General features: G+C 41.7%; 2 long non-coding RNA genes across 6 annotated transcripts in view; one reads left to right on the forward strand and one right to left on the reverse strand.

The window, feature by feature from the left end:
• The window catches only part of LOC309514356, a 509,382-nt gene that overhangs the window by 400,931 nt on the left and 85,208 nt on the right, over positions 1-23,243 (forward strand). The window lies entirely within an intron of this gene.
• LOC309514770 lies at positions 36-4,081 on the reverse strand. Its single transcript, XR_014212187.1, has 3 exons — positions 4,009-4,081; positions 2,779-2,917; positions 36-1,095 (listed from the first exon to the last, which is right to left on the reverse strand). It is a non-coding gene; the product is annotated as an uncharacterized lncRNA (long non-coding RNA).

A 23,243-nucleotide genomic window follows, 5' to 3' on the forward strand; every position in this document is an offset into this window, starting at 1 on the left:
GTTCAGAAATATTAAAATTATTTATCAGTCTTCATATTTTAGTCATGCACGAAAATGTCTTTATCCTTAAGGCAGGCACATGCTTATTTGTATATCGACTCATATGTTATGTAAGTGGAACTCTAAATAGATATTGTGTAATAATGTACCGAAGTCTTTCACAATTTTGTATTTCCCCATCCCCGAATGACAAGAATTCAGTTTGCTTGAGTTATCAGCTAACAACGTCTTCAGATACTGGATATTATATGCCTTTCGGCATATACGCTAGAGTAGCTGTGTTGGGTGGTATTGGCACATAAGTGGAAGCATGGGGAATGAACGAGGACAACTGAGAATTTGGGACAATTGCACAAATCTATCACCATTTTGAAGAACAACAACTGTATGCTAAATAGTTGGCGATGAGACAGGGGCAAAGTTTGCACATAACATGAATGCAAACCATGGTTTGTATTGTGTGCACAAGTGTATGGGTTCCTGGACCGAAGACTGTGGAAATAGCACTCCAGCTGCTGCCATCTTACCTGGGATTAAACTGTGTTGCTCAGGGCTTAAGCCATGATTTGGCTAACAGGTCTGCTGAATCTGGGTTCATGATTTGTCCCTTTGATACAAACAATGAGTAGCACACCAAGAGCAAGTCCACCTGTGAAGCCAACCCATGGCTTAGTCTTGGGTAGCACAGAAGCATGTGGACCAGAGAAGGAGTGCAGCAGCCATGATCTCTTCCCCAGAACCACCAGGCTTCCATGTGCATATTAAGTCATGGTTTGGTTTAGCATTCCATGTGAACCAGGTCAATCTATATTTTGGCTTTAGTGATGGCTCAGCAGTGGATGTTTGGGGCCAGGCTTTGTACTGAGTGTGTGAAAGCATTGACAGTATTAAATAATGGAATTGTAAGATTTATTCAACAAAGAGAAAAATGTGAACTTGGTCTTCAAGCAAGGAATTCAGGTTCAGGAGAAGCAAAAGGCAGACCCCTTCACCGTTCTCTGTTGATGGGTCCAAAGTGTACTGCCCCTTGCTGTCAGAGATATCCCATGGAAGTTGTGGGGAAGTGTGCACACATTTCATCTAGGAACAGGTTTCCTTTAGTAGAATCAAGTACAACAAATACCATCAATTTATTATTATTATTATTATTATTATTATTATTATTATTATTATTATTAAGATAGGTGATCTTTACTGTTTCTAGAGACCCAATAATACACGAAACACACACACACACATTCACATTCACATTTTGTGAATTTTCGTACTTTTGTCCATTTACTGTATTAATTCCCCCCCATGGTGATTTTCTTTGAGTCAAAAAGAGAGTACCCCTAAACATTTTTTTAGAAAAAAGCACTGTGTGTGTGTGTGTATCTATATCTATATCTATATCTATCTATCTATCTATCTATCTATCTATCTATCTATCTATCTATCTATCATCTATCTATCTATCTATCTATCTATCTATCATCTACCTATCGCCACATTTCTTGCTAATTCTGGATGCCTACCTTTCATCTGTTTGACCACATTTATAATCTAAAACCTAGTTTAGTAAAAAAAGAAGTTGCACTTTAAGCTCTGGGACTTAAGAAGCCTGAAGTTCATTCTGTTTATGGACCAAGTGCCATAGGTTAAGCTAAAATGCACTCCCATGTATGCCACACTACAACAACTTGGGTCACACATTTATTCATAAATATTTACAAACCACACTTCCATAGGAAATATAGTAAGGCAATGTACAACATAAAAATGCAAATCAACAGTAATAACATTGATAAAAGCAGCAGTTAGATGTCAATAAAAGCTGGTTGGTAAAAAAAAAATCTAATTCCTAAGGCATGTCTGAACTATACAGTTTTTAGAAGACATCTAAAAGAGCACTCATGAAATTAAAAGATGCGTGCTTCTTGGGAGAAAAGCAATGACAAACCTAGACAGCATCTTAAAAAGCAGAGACATCACCTTGCCAACAAAGGTCCATATAGTTAAAGCTATGGTTTTCCCAGTAGTGATGTATGGAAGTGAGAGATGGACCATAAAGAAGGCTGATTGCTGAAGAATTGATGCTTTTAAATTATGGAGGAGGAGTTGGAGGAGACTCTTGAGAATCCTATGGACTGCAAGAAGATCAATCTTCTCCATTCTTAAGGAAATCAGCCCTGAGTGCTCACTGGAAGGACAGATTGTGAAGCTGAGGCTCCAATACTTTGGCCACCTCATGAGAAGAGAAGACTCCCTGGAAAAGACCCTGATGTTGGTAAAGATGGAGGGCAGAAGGAGAAGGGGACGACAGAGGACGAGATGGTTGGATAGTGTTCTCGAAGCTACCAGCATGAGTTTGACCAAACTGCAGGAGGCAGTGGAAGACAGGAGTGCCTTGCGTGCTCTGGTCCATGGGGTCACGAAGAGTCAGACACGACTAAACAACTAAACAACAACAAAAGAGAGCAGGGGTGACTCCTGGCAGATTTCTATTAACAATGAGTTAACAACGAGTTTCACATAGCAGAGCCTGCCATAAAGAAAGCTCAGTCCCTGGAAGAAGCCAATCAAAACTGTGCAGCGTGGGTGGGGCACCAAAAATACCCCAATAGAAGATCTCAGGGATCACTGTGGAGTAGAAGGAATAAGGCAGTCTTCAGTGTAGTTTGGACTCAAGTTGTATAGGGCTTTGTTGAGTCAACTCAATGACCTTGAATCTGTTCCAACAGCAAATCAGCAACCAGTGCAGTTTTCTCAGCAAAGGAGTAACATGCTGCCACTAACCTGCTCCTGTGAGCACTCTGGCCACCGCATCCTGCATCAGTTGCAGCTTCTGGTCCAGATACAAGGGCAGTCCCACATCTGAAGGGCTGTCAGATGGATGGTGGAACCAGATGTTTCCTACTGCTTTAGAGGGGAAGACCTAAATCAATAGATCCAAATGACAAGAAATGAGGTTTTGACAAACATTCAGAAGAACTTTCCGCCAGGAAGAGCTATTCAACAGTGGAACAGATTCCCTTGGAAGGTGATGGACTCTCCTTCACTGGAGTTTTTAAACAGAGGTTGGATGGCCATCGGTCAGAGATTCTTTAACTGTGATTCCTTCACTGCAGGGGGTTGGACTAGATGAAGCTTGGAGTTCCTTTCTACACTACAGTTCTATGATTCGATGAGCAGGATTGATGGTCTGCGAAGTTAAGTCCTGCTCAGTTTGGCTGTGTGTTGAAGTCCTTAAGTCTGGACTTTGAAGTATCTTGCAAGGTACTGCTGAAACAAAGTTTTTATCGATTTTAGCAGCATTTTCAGTGCAAAGCCCTGGCAGTCACTTGACATCACAATGACATCAGCCTTTGCCTGACTTGATCTATATCCTATACCCTTTTTTTAAAAAAAAAATGCTGGCTCTTTGGGGGTTTTTCTTTTATTGGGTTGTTGGTTTTGTTTTGATTTTATGTATTCGATATTTTATGTGAACCGCCCTGAGACCTTCAGGTATAGAGCGGTATAGAAATTAATTAATTAATTAATTAAATAGATAAATAATCTGATGATCTGGAACTTGTAGGTACAAAACACTGCCAAAAGGAAAGAAAACCCCCATTCCTGGTGTAGAGGATTGCAGCATTAGTCACTTAAACCAATGAGTTTTAATGAATAGATAAACCAATTGATATAAATCTGCATAAATTTGCATTGGAGAATAACAATAGTTCTAAAGCAAAAAAAAAGCCTACTTTGTTGCCCTGGAGAAATGCATGTGTTACAGCAGGTACCATGGTAAAAAAAGCTTTCTGTCTCTCTTTAACATACAAAGGCATGTCTATTAATAGAGTGCTTACAATTGCATCTGCAATTTTCATAACTGCTTGTATTATAACTAATAAAAACTCTGCCGACTGATTAGTCAGAGCTTCCTTTTTAATTAATTAAAATGTTTTAAATCAATGTATTTAACCAACTACTAGACTGAACACTGCAGCACGCACGCACACATACACATTTTGCTCCTACCTGAATTTTCCACTGAAGAACCATTTTTTAACAACTCTATATATTTTCATCAGAGCTTCGGAACTGGGCATGTAGATTCCTTTTCAGCTAATCAAGAGACGCAATTAAGCACTAGGTTCCTTAAATAGTATTCTGTCACAAGCCTTCATGTTTCCGTCACAGTACATATGGTCCAATTGTTTACAGATTAAAAAGAACGAATGAAAGAATGAATTTTTTTAATAAAAAAATCCCTGCTCAGATGTTAAATCAAGATGTTTTCTTCACTTTCAAATGATGGGCTGACTTTCAATGAGAAATTCAGAGGGCTTATATTTTTTTATATAAAAAAAAGCCGAACGCATATCTCATGTTTGGACGTTAGTGTGTGATGGCCCATCAACATCAGGATTGATGGGAAAGAAGCTGTTCTTAAGGCATATGTTCAGCTCTCTGCAGAAAGAATACTCTTGGGGAAAGTGTTCTTTGTGAGTTTATGATATGAGAGCAAAAAAACTAGGAGCAAAATAGGTCTTAGGCATGAATTGGTACCGTGACACAGAGGCAGTGCTCCTGCCAGTGATAACATTTGCCCCACAGCACCATCTGGCAGCCAGAAGCTCCCAAAGTTAAATCAAAATGGATGCTAAACGTGTTGTAGCTGGATCGGAAACTAACCCATTTGTATGCCCTTTTTCTCAGTCCAGAAACATTCACGGTCATCTTCAACATGGTGCTTTCAATCTAGATTGATTCTAGATCCTGCCCACTATAAGGTCACGTGATATGCATTTGAAAAACTTCCACTTGAATAGGTTATCCATGTATTTTCCTCCGTGCACGTGCCTATGGTGAATGAACAAGGAAGTGTTGATTGCGATCTTAGGCTGGATCTAGACACATAAAAAAAACGTTTCAGGAAAAAGCGTTGTAAACCTCATAATGAGAAATCACGTTGCCGAAAGATGGAACTCCACAGCACCATGTGGTGTCACAGTGTTATAATGTATTTACAACGCTTTTTCTTTACTCATGTAGCTGAGTCCTTAGTACATGCCCACCCACAACACCATTGGGTGCATGCAGATACACTGGCCTCCGCCATTGCTGGGAGCTTCTGTTGTCATCTGTATTCAAATGGACACGCCACAGGGTGTTGCAGAATGCATCTGTAATGAGATTTTATTTTCAGAATGAAATCAGTTTCTCAAGAACCTTCCCCCCCCCAAAAAAAATGCAATAAATCTAGATTGTGTATAGAAAAAGCTAGTACTCAAGCTCCATTGAATCTTTAGTAAAATGTGTGTTTGCAGCCATAGTCTATGGCATCAGCTGTCTCTTTGCATCATTGACAACTGAAGTCATTCTTTGAACATATTGGAAATTTCATTGGCTCCTTGGTCTGAGTGCCTACATGCCTAATTATGTGATCAGAAACAAACATTTGCAGATCATGAAAAACTGATCATATGATCTGCACAGTTTTTGTTTTTCCAGTTATTTAGCTGTTCAGCCTTCTTAACTATAGCCTAGCCTATAATTTGATACCAGCACTTGTTGCTTTTATGAACGAATGAACTTCTCAGAAAGTTCAAGGAGTGAGCTTACATCACTGACAATTGAGAATTTCAAGTCAGAGGCTAATTGTAGGGGTGAACAGTATGATCAAATTAAAACTATGAATGAATCTGTCACTACCCTAAATGTCAAAATAAAAACTGTTCCCCTAAAGGAAATATTTTCAGATGCGGTTGATGCTTTTTAATTCCTTGTTAGAGAAAGAAAGGGGAGGGGGGAACTAGCTAACGCATTAAGCATTTTGTGGAACTTCCATTTTAATTCCACTTCCAGCTAATTACATAACAGCAACACCTCATCAGTGCTAATGGTCTCTATTATTAAAGTAACCAGACAGAAGGGAGATGACAAAGAATCCAGTTTATAATCCTTTGATTTCAAAACAAATTTATCAGAGCTGATACACAGATTCAAAATCTGTGTGCAAGTGTTGCATCTTCCATGCAGATGTACAGCATTTGCATAGAAAACATAATATAAATTCTGTCCCCACAGACATGACAATAGTTTCTCAGTGGAGATTCACATGCTTGCAGCAGCACGTCTTATTGCATTGTGATCACAAGACTCACTTTTACGTATCTACAACTCCATGCTAATGCAGTCTATGGCACAGTCACCATGATCCCCCTCAAAAGCAGTTTGGATCATCTAGTTGAATTAATCAGCAGTTCTATGCACTGAAGAAAAGTTTTATGGGGCTTCAAGGAAGCTTTGTCACAATATAGGTCTAGGTGACGGTTTCCCAGCCTGTTCACTGTACTAGTCTCGATTCTGAAAGATTGACTGTGGAGTCTCATCATCTTTAGGAAACAAAGCCTACTTTTTTGAGTTAAATTCCATCACTGGTTTCATTTCACTCTGGATTAATACCAAAGGCCTAGAATATTTATTTCCACAAATATGCATTACCTCAGGGCTGGCCCAAGACATTTTGGCACCTCAGGTGAACCACCACAAAATGACTTCTTCACACACACCTCGCCCACTGGCCAGGGAGGAAGAGGAGAGTGAAAATCTACATCAGGAACAAGAGGAAGATCAAATTAACCTTACCTAATGGTTGAATTTAAAGTCATGGTTTTCCCAGTAGTGATGTATGGAAGTGAGAGCTGGACCATAAAGAAGGCTGATCGCCGAAGAATTGATGCTTTTGAATTATGGTGCTGGAGGAGACTCTTGAGAGTCCCATGGACTGCAAGAAGATCAAACACATCCATTCTTAAGGAAATCAGCCCTGAGTGATCACTGGAATGACAGATCGTGAAGCTGAGGCTCCAATACTTTCGCCACCTCATGAGAAGAGAAGACTCCCTGGAAAAGACCCTGATGTTGGGAAAGATTGAAGGCACAAGGAGAAGGGGACGACAGAGGACGAGATGGTTGGACAGTGTTCTCGAAGCCACAAACATGAGTCTGACCAAACTGCGGGAGGCAGTGGAAGACAGAAGTGCCTGGCATGCTCTGGTCCATGGGGTCACGAAGAGTCGGGCATGACTAAACGACTAAACAACAACAACAATGGTTGAAGTGGAAATTGAAAGGGGAAAGGGGCTCACTCTGAATCAGTCCTGCTGGGTGCAGAGCCCAGGAGACCCATCAGAGGTCAACTTCCACCATTTCCTCCCTAGGGGTGGGAAGAGACCAGCAACATCTCTTATGGAGGCGACATTGGGGGGCTGTTGAGGAAGATGGAGATTCAACCTCCAAGAGCACATGGCAGTGGCAGTGGCAGTGGCCAATGCATTCCTTGGAGGCTGGACCTGGTGTCCCTGTGGATCCTGTCACCTGAGGTGGTCGTCTCATTTTGACTCATGGGTGGGCTGTCCTGCATTACCTTAAAAATGCTGAATTGTATCTTCATATGAGTTGCATTGGGTGGGTATACCTTTAGTATTGTGAAGTTCTCAGATATCCCACAGGGAAAGAAAAGCACTTGTTCCTCCTCCTCCTATCTTTATTTTTAGTAATTCTAAATAATGTTTACTGAAACTACAGTGGTTTCCAGTTTCCTAATGCTGTAAGGTATTTCTTTTGCATTCCAAAAGCAGATTTGCCTATCGTTAAATGCTAGCACACTTCACTATACAGTGGTACCTCAGGTTAAGTACTTAATTCGATCTGGAGGTCCGTTCTTAACCTGAAACTGTTCTTAACCTGAAGCACCACTTTAGCTAATGGGGCCTCCTGCTGCCACCACACCGCCGGAGCATGATTTCTGTTCTCATCCTGAAGCAAAGTTCTTAACCCGAGGTGCTATTTCTGGGTTAGTGGAGTCTGTAACCTGAAGTGTATGTAACCCGAGGTACCACTGTATAGTGCATTTATTATCTGGATGTTCCATGTACCTAAATGGGTTGTGCTTTGCTGTCCTGGGTGTGCCCCACTTCAGCCCTGATCCTGATGCAAATGAAGGGTTTAATCCCTCTCACTCCCCCATCTAGGTCTTATGCAGAGTCAAGTCCTCCTGCCTTCTGTCTCCATTTTAAACACAACAGCTATAGAAAGATATTGAGTTTAGTTTGTCCCTAAGAGTGTGAGGCCCAGACTACAGCAGCAGAGGGTTGTAAATATCCTTTTGGGAAGCTGGGATCAGAAAGAAGTACGAAGGGCACAGTCAAAAAATTGCTGATAATGTTCTGTGTATGTGAAAGACTTCCAAAGTGCATTTTTCATTGCCCAGCACAACCAGTGATAAAAATGTCCAGTAATTACTAAAAGGGTTGGCTCTGCTGCTGGAGATATGTGTGAAAACATATGTGCTTTAGTAAATTCATGATTGCAAGGAAGTGTTGAATGCCAGATCTAGCAAGGCATCAACTGAGGGTTTTTCTGTTTTCTTCTTCTTTTTTGGTGATATTGAATTAAGCAAGACACACAATGATAAGTAAATATGGAGTTCATTTCGTACAATGAAATCACCATGTTGCTGGCATTATCTGAGAATTGTTTGCTACGGCATCATATGTTGCATACAATGGGGTACCCATCTGTTTTTTCTAAATATAGCCAAGTTTGTTTTGCCTAAATTTACACCCTCTTGAACATTCTAGGTTGGTGCATTTGTCTTGGATTTGATTATTATTGGATAAGTGGCTCTACTTAGAAGGGATTGTTGGAAATGGAGCAGCGATGGGGCAGAATTTAAAGCAGACCTGAAAAAAACTGTAACAATGAATAATGATGTGGAAGAGGGAACATTTTAAGCCACATTCCAGCCACCTTAATGCTAAACCTAAATTCCAAGGAAGGGTTTTAAGGTGTGTAATAACTAAAGTAGAGCTTGTACAATTATATTTTTTTAAAAAATAATGTATTGACTTAAATCACAAATGGAAAAATATTTATGAACTTCTGGGAGAAAATGAGTTTTGGAGTAAATGATGAACACAAAAACCCCATTCAACCTGTCCATCATCAGTGCCCTCCAAGCATTGCAGGTTGAATGCCTGCAGGAAGAGCCTGCCAAAGCTGTGTTTGGGAAGGTGTGTTGCTCAGTAGTATAAGCTGCATGCAGAAGGTCCCTGATTCAGACGTGGGCGTCTTGGAAAGAGCTCTGCCTGAAATCTTGGGACAGTCGCTGCCAGTCAGTGTAGACAATAATAAGCTTGATAGGTTGATGGCTTGACTTGGAATAAGGCAGCTTCCTATGTTTTTAAGCTCTCTAAGCTTTGGATGCCTGCTGTCTATTTATCTGGTTCAGTGAGGCATTGCTTTGCTTTGAGTTTCAGCAGTTAAGCAGCTCAGACCAAGAGCTTATGTAGGAGCTGGAGGCTCCTAGCTCCCCAGCCCTTTCTAGCTGGTAGGCAGGTGTTGGATCCAGGCAGGTGCCTCTTCAATCTCCCCCTGCCTCCCAAGTAGCACTTTGCTGGCAGCCCTGAAGCTCCTACCTGGCTTACCGTGTCATCTGTTCCAGTGGCCCTGGGGGTAACATGAAGGACTTTGAGAGCCAGCCAGGAACCCAGGCAATTGGTATTGAGGCTTCTGGTCCAGGGCCTAGGATGCCTGGATCCAATGGATTCTCAAAGTCATTGGCAGGGCAGAAATCTTCTGTGGGTCCTGCTCCTCCTCCACAGGAACCCCAAGTAGTAGGCCCGGACAGAGCTGGACCTGACATCCGCATAATCAGACTTCTAAATTGTGTGGGAAGCCAACACAAGGAGGGGAAGCTGCCAGCTGCAGACAAAAGAAAATAGTTCCTTGCATAGCACATAGTTCAGCTATGGAATTCACTTCCAGGAGAAGTTGTGATTGTCAGCAACTTGGATGGCTTTAAAAGAGGATTAGACAAATTCATGGAGGAGAGGGCTACCAGTTGTTACTAGCCATAAAGTTTATGTTCTGTCTCCACTGTTGAAGCCAATATGTCTCTGGGTACCAGTTGTTCAGAACTGAAAGTAGGGAGAGTACTATGAGAGGCCTCCCATCTGACCGTGAATGGTGGACTAGATAAACCTTTGGTGATGTCTTCTGATGAGGACGAAATGGGAAGGATAGAGGATCTTGAGCTCCTTGGAGGAACGGTGGAATATAATTGTAATAAACCAACCAACTAACCAACCAACCAACCAACCAACCCATAAGCTACAGTTGAGGCAGTTGGGTATGTTTAGTCTGGAAAAGAGAAGAGAGAACGGAGATAGGATAGCCACCTTGAATTGCCTACAGCTTGTCACATGGCAGATGGAACTACAGAAAGTAGAGCCCAAACCAATGGATTCAGATTACAAAAAATGAGATTCTGTCTAAACACCAGGAAGAACTTTCTGTCAGTAAGAGCTGATCAACAGTGGAATGGACTCTCTTGGTAGGGTGTGGACTCTCCTGCCCAGTAGATTTTTAAGCAGAGGTTGGATGGCCATCTGTCACAGATGCTTTAGTTGAGATTCCTGCATCACAGAGGGTTGGACTAGATGGCCCTCGGGATCCCTTCCAACTCTTCAATTTTATGATTCTGTGATGAGAAGTTGTACCACTTGAATGCCTAAATAGCAACCAGTGACTCCAATCACATCATATCATTTATTCTTATTAATAGGCCCCATCGGTGTTCAGCATGTTGTGCAGAATGTCATGAACAAAAAGACAAGGTCTTTGACCCCCAAAGGGCTTTGTATCTAATTATATCAGAGGAAAGTACCAAAGCTGAACAGTAAACAGAAACACTGGATCAGAAAGACTGATCTGAAAAGGGAGAAAAACGTTCCTAACCTATTTTTCTAATGTGATCGTAATGTGGGACTCCTTCTGAAACTCATGGCATATTTGATAAATGGTACTTTGTGTACTTCTAGAACAGGGCTGGTGCCATATGCCTTCAGGAAAAGTTATTAAAGGGGTTTTGTATGGAAGGGCATTCCTGGTTCTATCAGCAGAATAACAGTCTTGACAATGGAATTAAATCTTTGACTTGGCTGGCTTATCAGCAAACAATAGGGCGGCCCATGGAAGACATTTTTAATACAAAAGGTTTTTCCCTTCCTTTTCCCCCTGTGAACCATATTGTAAAAGATGTGAACCATAAGTAAAAGATTAAGAAACAATGTGGAAGTGATTGATTCCTCAGATAGTGTTTTTTTAAGGGGGGGGAACAAATTTCTCTTCATTTCCACCCCATCCCCACACCATTATTCATTTTCTCTTACTATCCAATTTTTCAGCTCTGGACAAAACATAAATGCAGCCAGCCAACCTCAAGGGCAAAATTATCTCCTCCTTCTTTCATCCTCTTCTGAATCATGGCAATGGTGGCACCAGAAGGGTGGTGAGAATCTAAAATGACCCTTTGAGCCACATGTATTTTATTTACTCACAGTTTTCTAGAACAAGGGTAGCCAACGTGGTGGCTGTCAGATGTTGTTCAACTCCCATCAGCTCCATCCCAGCATAGCCACCTTGATTCTGCTCAAACGGTCCCTACAGGAGCACTGCAGAGCGTTCAGATCCAACATTCAAAAAATTATTTGAGGGTTTTTTGAGTGCTCAAGTTAAACACTGGGAAAGTGTCGATCCCGCTTGGTTGGGTTGAATGGAAGAAGTGTGGTCTCCTATAACTATTCATAGAATCATAGAAACGTAGAATTGTAGAGTTGGAAGGAACTTTGAGAGCTATCTAGTCCAAATCCCTTTCAGGAATCTCAATGAAAGCATGCATGACAGATTGCCAGTCAGCCTCTGCTTAAAAACCTCCAAGGAAGGACAGTCCACCACATTCCAAGGGAGGCCACCCCACATTTGAACAGCTCTTACCATCAGAAAGTTCTTCCTGATGTTTAGTCTGAATCTCCTTTTGTGTAACTTGAAGCCATTGGTTTGGGCCTCCAGAGCAGGAAAACATGAGCTTGCTCCATCTTTCATGTGACAGCCATGTGCTGAAGTTACTTGAACAGGGAAATTAGTTTGTATTGTGATGGAGGCACATCCAAAAATATCAGCTATTTTAGTTGCCTTAAAGAAATTAAGGGATTGTGTTTGTTAACATCAGGCTTGCTTCTGCTACTTCCAAAATTCAGGATGGCCACCAACTTCTGTTGGTGAGGGGCTAGGGTGTTTTGTTTTTGTTTTATTGCCATTTTACAAAAAAAAAAAATGTTATGGCTGTTTGGGGAGGGGAAACCCATTCTTTCAAAAAACAAAACCTATGTAGGTGCAGGTTTCATGCACGTATGTGAAGAAGCCAGAAAGTTCATACTCAGGATCTGAGGTGAGGCCCTTCTGAAATTATCCCAACTTAACAGAGGCCAAATCTGAAGTGCCAGAAAGGACCCTGAGGCAAAGCAGGGAGGGTCTTGCACAGCCATAAGATATGGATGCTTAAAGCAACACTGAGCACTCCCTGTTTGAATTGTTTTTCTTAGTAAGGAGTGATCTCTATAATATTTCATTTAAAAAGTGATGTTTGTAATTGTGATGCCTGAAATGTAAAGCAGGTTTATTCAGCCCGATAAAAGTTGTATTATACGAATACATCTTGGGAAGTGGAAGCTTATTACAGCTCGTGCATTTGCATTAGAGCAATTGCCAGCTCCTAATGTGAAGCTGAATGCCTGTGTGAGGAGGACTTTACATATTTTTATTTTTGAGTAGGGAGTGTGTGCTTATCCCTTGTGTCTGTGGATGGAGTAAGGAAACCTGTCAAATTTCTTCTTTAAAAAAAAGCTGCAGGAAAGGATCTCAGGTTTAATTTAAAGTGGATAATCACACAGTTCCTTTGGGTCTAACTTCAACAAAATGACTTAAGTTATTTTTTGCTATCTCTGACTTCAGTGCACTGAAGACATGAAGCAAAAAATAAATGTCTTACAATACTGTATTCCTGAAAACTAAATTTCACTTGACTATTGAGTCAAATGCTGATCTGAACCAAGCATACACCTTTATTCCCTGTCTCTTGCTGTACCGCTTGAGCCTCTTAGAATTGACCAGAATTCTGCTCCCCTGATTTAGTATCACAACTTACGGTATTGTGCTTTTGTGCTCTGGCATTGGATGTTGAACCCATAAGAGTAGAGCACCACCAGTGATGCCTGTCTTCTGCTACAACAGCACCCACAGTTGCCTACTGCACTATTTGTTTCTGGCACCTAAGATGGCTTGAGTGAGTAAGTGGAAAGAGGCTCCAATTCATAGCTGTCAACTCCCCTCCCCCTTTTAAAGGGAAATTCCCTTATTCCGAATAGGATTCCTCGCAAGAAAAGGGAAAAGGTGACAGCTATGCTCCAATTTATTTATTTATTCCTAGTCATAAGGATTAAATTAAAGATAAAGGTAAGGTAAAAGACCCCTGGATGGTTAAGTCCAGTCAAAGGCGACTATGGGATTTAGCACTCTTTTTACTTTCAGGCCGAGGGAGCTGGAGTTTGTCCACAGACAGCTTTCCGGATCATGTGGTCAGCATGACTAAACCGCTTCTGGTGCAACAGAACACCGTGATGGAAGCCAGAGTGCATGAAAATGCCATTTACCTTACCGCCACAGTGGTATCTATTTATCTACTTGCACTGATATGCTTTCAAATTGCTAGGTTGGCAGGAGCTGGGGCAGAGCAACGAGAGCTCATCCCGTTGTGGGGATTTGAAATGCCAACCTTCCAAACTTTAGTCATCAGCAGTGTCTGGGCAGAAATCAGGAAAATGTCTGGTAAAACTCGAATGTATGGCAGCCTATGAAAGCAGTGCCATTTTTCCATTAAAATAGCTCAAAAATGGGTTTTTAAAAGAGTGATTTGAAGAAGAAGAAGAAGAGTTTGGATTTGATATCCCACCTTTCACTCCCCTTCAGGAGTCTCAAAGCGGCCAACATTCTCCTTTCCCTTCCTCCCCCACAACAAACACTCTGTGAGGTGAGTGGGGCTGAGAGACTTCACAGAAGTGTGACTGGCCCAAGGTCACCCAGCAGCTGCATGTGGAGGAGCGGAGAAGCGAACCCGGTTACCCAGATTACGTGACTACCGCTCTTAACCACTACACCACACTGGCTCTCAGGTTGGCCCAAAAAGCTCAACAACTTTGCTCCTCTCCCCCCAAAAAGCTCAGGTGTAGGAACTCAGGCAGCCCTTAGGCTATCTTGGACCCAAGTTGTTCAGGGCTTTGATTATCATCACAAGAACCTGAAATATAGTTCAAATGTCATAGGGATCAGTAAGATGCAGTAGAATGTGTGGGCAACAACTTTAGCATATGCCAAAAACATAAGCTATTTGGTCCATGCCTTATTTATCTCAGAGGGAAGAGTGTTCCATATGGCAGGTGCAGCCATGCTAAAAGCCCTATTCCAGGCAGTCGCAAGACAATGCGTCATCTGTCCACCTGAAATTTAATACAACCACACATGCTCCACCTTCCATAAGAAAAACAATTATCATTTCCCTAAACTAGTGTAAGTGGCACATGATTAAACAGGAAAAATGACCACAAATCTGGGAAGGCACCACTGACAGGAAAAAGGAGAGGAAGATACTCCAGGTGTTGGTAGAGAGATTTATTCCAGGGCTGGTGCATTTTGGAATAATCCTTCTTCAGGGGCACATTTTGAATAGTAATTCTCATCAAATGCACAAACCCCTATGCACTTGATGAGAACTGCTATCAAAACGTGCTCCTCAAGAACGGATATTCCAACACGCATTGGATCGGAAATAAATCTTTCTTCATGATTCAATAATATCCATTCAGCTACAGACCTTTCCATGCACAGATTTCTTTGTGTGTCATCAATGGTTCTGTGGTTTGCAGCAATATGGGCACTTAGAGGACCACTTTGCATTCAAGCAGTATTCATATGAAAATCACGCATTCAGAAAATGTGCATTCACCCTTCACCTCCACCTGTTCAACTGAATGTCTGCATAGAGCAGGCATGTGTACCATTGTATGCAGGTAATGCTCTGTCAGTTAGGATCCCTGGTAAAGCAGGATCTGACCCGTGTGTCTCTCTTCCAGACTTCAGTTGAATTTGTGGAGGTCAAGAGGGGAGACATTGCATGCAGCCTTGCCCCCAAATGTTCAGTGAGGTTGAATCCCTATATCCACTTAGTGGAAGTGTTGTTGTTTAGTCATGTCCGACTCTTCGTGACCCCATGGACCAGAGCACACCAGGCACTCCTGTCTTCCACTGCCTCCCACAGTTTGGTCAAACTCATGTTCGTAGCTTCGAGAACGCTATCCAACCATCTCATCCTCTGTTGTCCCTTTCTCCTTGTGCCCTCAATCTTTCCCAACATCAGGGTCTTTTCCAGGGAGTCTTCTCTTCTCATGAGGTGGCCAAAGTATTGGAGCCTCAGCTTCAGGATCTGTCCTTCCAGTGAGCACTCAGGGCTGATTTCCTTCAGAATGAATAGGTTTGATCTTCTTGCAGTCCATGGGACTCTCAAGAGTCTCCTCCAGCACCATAATTCAAAAGCACCAATTCTTCGGCGATCAGCCTTCTTTATGGTCCAGCTCTCACTTCCATACATCACTACTGGGAAAACCATAGCTTTAACTATACAGACTTTGTCGGCAAGGTGATGTCTCTGCTTTTTAAGATGCTGTTAGTGGAAGTCCCATTGAATCCAGTGTGGCTTGCCTCTGAGCAACCTATATAGGATTGCACTGTGAATATGTGATCAGGGTTTTAATCCAGTGAGTGTTTGTGTGTATTTCTGAGGCTAAATTTCAGCCTTCCCCAACCTGGAGACTTTCAGATGTTTTGCACTCCTAGCTCCCATCAGCCCCAGCATGCTCAGTCAGTGGTCAGGGATGATGGGAGTTGCAGTCCATAGTCCAACAGCATGCTTGGAAAGGCAGCTACATTGCATTGAGTTGCTTTTGTCACTGTACTCGGTTTAAAGATGGAGGAAATGGGCAACTCTCAATATTTTTTAGTTATTTACAAATACTTCCCCTTCTGTACACAGGTGTGCAAAATCACCTCGAGCTGTTGCAAAAGCAGAACATGGAATAACCACAGGACCTGTTTTGAAAAGATAAAGTGCCCTATAACCTGTGGGCACAAGTATCACTCGGTGTTAGGAAGATACGAACCATTCTAAATTCCAATGTGATGATGGGTCTTATATACAAATTGAATTTCCCTATCTCTCTTTTGCCCAACACTCTCAATACAGTGTTTGTCAGAATATGGAAATGTTGCCATGGGAAACTTTGGCTCTGGGATGGGGAGCACTACTAGAGAACGAGTGAAATGGAATTTCTTCAAGCAGATAACAGAAGAATTTGCGGCTTAGGCACTGCAGGCCTTCTGTTTGAGGAAACTTCTAACTGTAGCCTAGTGGTGTGCTATCTCCTCTCAGCCTTAAAGATTTTAGAAATATCCTTTCCCCATTTAAAAGCTAACGGACTGTACAGGTCTGAGAGCCTTTCCCTACCCGTTCTGCCTTGATAAAGTGAGCAGATGTTAATTGGACAAAGAGCAAAGGCGGGTTTAAAGACCTTCAGAGCATTACTCTGATTTATTTTGCCTTGAACTCCCATTTGTATATAGATTGGAAGGGAATGTTGTGTTGCTCTTTCAGGCCATTCTTCCCTCCCTTTCTCTGTGACATTCTTGATATATGTCACCTTGATAAATTGGCCCCTTCTCTGTCTGTCAAAGACATCTTTAAAGAACAATAATCCATGTGAAGTGCAAACCCTGCCACCTGAATAAGCTAAACTCTGCAGATCTGAGAGCAGCTTTGCTTACTTAAGAATGAAATGCTGATGTTCAAGAGCTCTCACTCGCTTGTCGCTCACCACAGCCGAGGTTGGTGCAGCTGTGATCCTGGATAATAGCACAATGAATATAGCGTACAAGTTCCCAGTGCCAAAATGACCTCCTCTGGCCTCAATTCACTGCCCAGTCACCCAACCTTTATACCTCCTCCATACTTTAACATATCCTCCAACATAATAAGCCCGCCACCACTAATGTTATAAAGTAGTAATTGTGCCTAATTGGTAGGGAGGTGACAGACCATTCTGGTAATGTTGTGAAACTGTAAGGAAAGGGGAGTGAGAGCATTCACAGGCCCAGCAGTAATTATCCACTAATTTGGCCTGTTTGTGTAGGGACAGCTCATTATAGCCCTTAAGAAACCCCCAAATAAAGCAAGAAAGTTGGTAGGAGGTAAGGTTAAATAATTAGTGTTCAGCAGATTAAAAAAAATATCAAAGGGCAGGATTAAGGGGGGAAATGTGATGAAAGTAACAACAGAGAATGGTGCAATATCCTTCCCATAAGTGAGTTTTATGTATTTGCAAGTATGTCAGACTCACGTATTATAAGATGCCTAAATGAGTTCAAAAAATACACAAACCGTGGCATGCAATTTTATTTTATTTCTGTAATTAGAGCAGTCATCATCATTTTGCAGCTCAGATTGCCAGCTTTATACTCTTTAAGCGACTTGGTAAATCAGTTTTGAAAAGGGCTCTCCAATTCAAAAGCAGTATTTTCCATATTTTTCATTGTCACTAAATGCTCCAGTGTGTGCCTTTTATGTTTTGTACATGTTCTTTTCCAGCCTCAAATTTTTAAAAAGTGGCTGCCTGGTCTTAATTTCATTTTTCTACAACTGGTTGGGAAAAGAAACTAGATGGTACACTGAGCTCCTCAACTCAGATTGCCAAAAAGATTGTTTAAACTTTACTTTATTTGAATGTCTGAGACTGTGATCAATTTCAGTGATAACAAATAAGTCAGTAAAACTATGATCCTGTACACACCTGTTCAGGACTAACGCCAACTGAAAACCAGTAGGTTTTACTTCTGAATTGACATGAATGCAATTGCATTACAAGACTGAGTACACACTAACCTGTTTGTAGGTTTTTCTCAGTCTGGATTATTCATGCTTTCCCTCAACCTGCTGCTTTCATAGAATCATAGAGTTGGAAGAGACCACAAGGGCCATCGAGTCCAACCCCCTGCCACGCAGGAAACACCATCAGAGCACTCCTGACATATGGTTGTCAAGCCTCTGCTTAAAGACCTCCAAAGAAGGAGACTCCACCACACGCCTTGGCAGCAAATTCCACTGTCGAACAGCTCTTACTGTCAGGAAGTTCTTCCTAATGTTTAGGTGGAATCTTCTTTCTTGTAGTTTGGATCCATTGCTCCGTGTCCGCTTCTCTGGAGCAGCAGAAAACAACCTTTCTCCCTCCTCTATATGACATCATTTTATATATTTGAACATGGCTATCATATCACCCCTTAACCTCCTCTTCTCCAGGCTAAACATGCCCAGCTCCCTTAGCCGTTCCTCATAAGGCATCGTTTCCAGGCCTTTGACCATTTTGGTTGCCCTCCTCTGGACACGTTCCAGTTTGTCAGTGTCCTCCTTGAATTGTGGTGCCCAGAACTGGACACAGTACTTCAGGTGAGGTCTGACCAGAGCAGAATACAGTGGCACTATTACTTCCCTTGATCTAGATGCTATACTCCTATTGATGCAGCCCAGAATTGCATTGGCTTTTTTAGCTGCCGCGTCACACTGTTGGCTCATGTCAAGTTTGTGGTCAACCAAGACTCCTAGATCCTTTCCACATGTACTGCTCTCAAGCCAGGTGTCACCCATCTTGTATTTGTGCCTCTCAATTTTTTTGCCCAAGTGCAATACTTTACATTTCACCTTGTTAAAGTTCATCTTGTTTGTTTTGGCCCAGTTCTCTAATCTGTCAAGGTCTCTTTGAAGTGTGATCCTGTCCTCTGGGGTATTTGCCACCCCTCCAAGTTTGGTGTCATCTGCAAATTTGATCAGGATGCCCTTGAGTCCATCATCCAAGTTGTTGATAAAGATGTTGAATAAGACCGGGCCCAAGACAGAACCCTGTGGCACCTCACTAGTCACTCTTCTCCAGGATGAAGAGGAACCATTGATGAGCACCCTTTGGGTTTGGTCAGTCAGCCAGTTACAAATCCACTGAGTGGTAGCATAGTCAAGACCACATTTTACCAGCTAGATCTTGTTGCCCACAACAACTTCTTTATTGGGGCAAGACCTCCCGGAAAGAATAGCTGAGACTACTAGGCCACAGCTGTGGTTTCCTTCCTTCACCGGCCTCGGGTGATTTATTGTTTCATTGCTAACCTATGCCTGACTTCAAATCTGACACTTAATATGCATTGGAAAACCGTCCTCTTGATTAGGTCGTCCACCACTTTTCCTCCCTGCACAGATGAATGATAAAGGAAGTGGTGATTGTGATCGTGGTATATACCCACTAACGCCATTGAGCATGTGTGAATGGCCATAGGCCTGTGGTAGATCATCTGCCTTGCACGCAAAAGGTCCCAGTATCAATCTGGGACATCTCTAAGTAGGACTGGGAGGGCCACTGCCAATCTGTGTCATCAATTCTACAGTTTGGGGTTATGCATAATCAATCTGAAAGGAGCTTTCATTTTTGGAACGAAATTAGTTAGATTTGTCTTTAAATGCAAACTGATTTGAATTTCTCCCACAACCCTAATATGGCTGCTCCCTTGTCTCTCTTGCCTCTACTGTATCAAATTCTGGATTGTAAACACCCCAGGGCAGAGACCTCCCTTTTCGTTTGTATTCCATAAAGCCACAGGCAAAGTCATAACACTCTATGAATAAGAATAAAATAAGAGGGCTGAGGGGAAAATGCTCTGTACATTCACAGAGGCATTGTCATTATTGCAACAACAAAATAAAAAAGAAGAATTGGTGAAAAACTGAAATTATTACTGTATATTTCTGCATCAAGGATCTGTGTGTCCTGTAACAAGTTTAGAGAGGGAAGTGAACACACACACACACACACACACACACACACACACTGACCGAAAAGTCGGGTGTTGCAGCAGGTCATGCTGTCTGCCTGTGCCTGAAATGCCAACTCTTTTGAAGTTTCTTGGCAAATTCTCATTGGCATCTGCAGATTAGGGCTGTACACTGGAAGGATAGACCACACTGTGAGGGGCTCTTAAGCTAAACATTACTGTGATCCACTCCCACACATGCTTTTTGCTTTGCAGCTCTGATCTCTGTTGACATATGTTTAAAGACTTGTCTGAAAGCAGGTTATCATGTCCTCTTGAGCCAGTTAAGCTATCACTTGAATTGGAATGCATCAAGAGAGGAGTACCAGAGCCATCCGATAAATTTGCTTTAAATTTTCAGACCTTTCTCAGTTTCTGGGCAATGTCAGGTGCTGATCATTTTAACTACATTTAGCATTGCTGTATGCAAGATAGCATTGCTGGCTTGCTACTGTTCTTATGCAGTATCGTAAACGGTTATCTCTATTTTTTAGTAATTCTGGAAATTCTAGCTAGGGACTTCAAATGTTGGCCCTACCTTGTTAGCTAATTTCATTACTCGGCAGTTCCTATGGCCATATCAGTGTCCTAATGAACACTGCACATTATCAATGTAGAAGATAAAAAGGAGAGTTTATTAATTAATCCCAGTTCAAAACTTGGGCTCTTTTTTTCTTACAATAGTAAGGTTACTAATTAGCCATGGTTTTCCCAGTAGTGATGTATGGAAGTGAGAGCTGGACCACAAAGAAGGCAGATTGCCGAAGAATTGATGCTTTTGAATTATGGTGCTGGAGGAGACTCTTGAGTGTCCCATGGACTGCAAGAAGATCAAACCTATTCATTCTGAAGGAAATCAGCCCTGAGTGCTCACTGGAAGGACAGATCGTGAAGTTGAGGCTCCAATACTTTGGCCACCTCATGAGAAGAGAAGACTCCCTGGAAAAGACCCTGATGTTGGGAAAGATTGAGGGCACAAGGAGAAGGGGACGACAGAGGATGAGATGGTTGGACAGTGTTCTCGAAGCTACAAACATGAGCCTGACCAAACTGCGGGAGGCAGTGGAAGACAGGAGTGCCTGGCGTGCTCTGGTCCATGGGGTCACGAAGAGTCGGACACGACTAAATGACTAAACAACAACAACTAATTAGTATGGCTTTGGATTTTTTTGTGCTGTGTGGGCACCTGTTGACTAAGAACTGAAATAAGACCACTACTCAGTTTTGTATACACCCAACAGATGATGATAATGTTCATTCATTCACCAGTACAGGGTCCCACAGCAGAAGAGCTGAAGTGAACTTTATGAGCTACTTCTGTTGAAATCTACAATTTAATACAATGAATAGTATACTTTATTTATTCAAACGTATAGCCGTTTACGTCTTGTGTGTTTATTGAAGAGCTGAAGTGAGCACCAGACCAGAGCAGTGTCAAATGCTTCCTCTCCTTATTCCTTCTTTTAGTAAAACCTGCCGTAAAACACAGGCATCTTGCTTTCCCCATCCATTGCATTTGTTGATTTATAGGGAGGAATCCAACAAACCTACTTTTATGCCCTCTTTCTTTTTAAATGTGTCTGTTCAGTCTGATGCACATCATCAGTGCTAACCTGATCTAATTAATTCAGTGCATCTGATGTCTTAGTTTAACAGATTAAACTTTATCCAATCTCTTTTACCTTCTGGAATTTCAGATCAACATTTTAGCATATGCAATCTACCGTGCACATTGAAAATCCCAAAAATGTAACATGCAAGTCTGTAGCAAGAGAGGTAGCATCCTAATACACATTTAAAATTCAACTGTAGCATTTTTATTTTGAGTTCTGGATGGCTTATAGATGAAAGGATGCTGTGTTTGCACGTTGAATGAATCTCATCTAAATCATATTTGGTAGGATCTTGGGGGCTTGGGTTCAGCCCTGTTCTTTGCAGTAGGGGCTAATGAAGAAATAGGTATTTTGTGTACCCATTCAGTGGGCATGCCTGTTACTTGTAGTCTCATGGCCATAACTGAATTCACCAGCAATGTAGCAATTTAAGTATAATGAATCACCAGTTTAGGAAGAAGAAGCAAGGAACCAGATATAGAACTTTTAGAATTTTGGCTTTTATTCAGTGTCAAAGATCTTGCCAGTATCGCAAATGCAGCACTCTTAGAATGGTTCAAAATGATTTGGAGTATCACTTTATTAACAGCTAGCAACCTTGTACCTGGTTGTTGCGTTACTTGGGACTTCTAGGAAACAAAAACTCAGTGTTTTAAATCAATGGTTATTTCAGTGGAATTTTGAAAGAGTCAGTCTGCCATCTTGATTCAAAATGGCATCCAGTTGTAGCCAAACTTGCCCCTTGAGTCCAACAGCACCTGGGTTCCCTGTCCTTGAATTAAAATTTGCAGATGTCAAAGAAGATTAATTGTCATATGCAGCAGTACATAGGCAGTGGCCTAACAAACCATATTTTTTAATTTTTTTAATGCTACACATGGATGTGTAGAAAAGACGTGGTAATTTGGATATACAAAATAGAGTGACTACGTATACACTATCCAGATGGGTGTTCTGGTTCACACACAAAGCACCTCCATATATGTACCACCAGCAGAATGTAAAACCCAATGGTGACACACTCAAGGAAAATGTGTGGGACTGCTTTGTGTCTGAATTGTTCCTCTATCCAAAGATTATTAAGAAGCGTGCAAAGCCCATGTACACTCTGTGTCAGCCTTCCCCAAGCTCGTGCTCTCATATATTTGGGATGAGAAATCCCATTAGCACCAGCTGGCATAGCCCACGGTCAGGTATGATCTGAGCTGCAGTTCAAAATGTCTGGGAAGAGATGCAAGGCTGCCATTTGTTAAAATAGCATCTACATTCTCTAACCACAACATCCTTTTAGATTTCATTTATGGCGATGGATAGCTTTAGCATTAGCATTTTCTATATGAGCATTTCTATATGAGTATTTCTATATGAGAAAAGTATCCAAGGCAGAAGAAAACTATACTTGGAATTTGGAGTTTGTGTGTGTGTGTGTGTGTGTGTGTGTGTGAGAGAGAGAGAGAGAGAGAGAGAGAGAGAGAGAGAGAAATTGTTATATCTAACCATTTCATTCATTTATTATTAATATGAAGCTGTAAATTATTCTACTACTACTTTTCATTTCACTTATTGTACATGACAGCATTGAAGTACTAACAGGAAGTAGTTGCTGTTACTTCCCATAGTCGTCTCTCTTTTTTTAATCTGCAAGATTGACCTAGTTTGTTCCAACCGCATACAGAGCAGTAATTCTAAATTCCAGTTAGCAATCTCTGCTAAATTTAGGACTCATCATTCCAAGCAAGTTAAGTATTGAGAAAAAAAGCATGTTGCAAACAGGGGTAAAAGTAATTTTGCAGGTTT

The sequence above is a fragment of the Podarcis vaucheri genome (genome assembly GCF_965113315.1).
Source record: "Podarcis vaucheri genome assembly, chromosome: 11".
Taxonomy (NCBI): Eukaryota; Metazoa; Chordata; class Lepidosauria; order Squamata; family Lacertidae; genus Podarcis; species Podarcis vaucheri.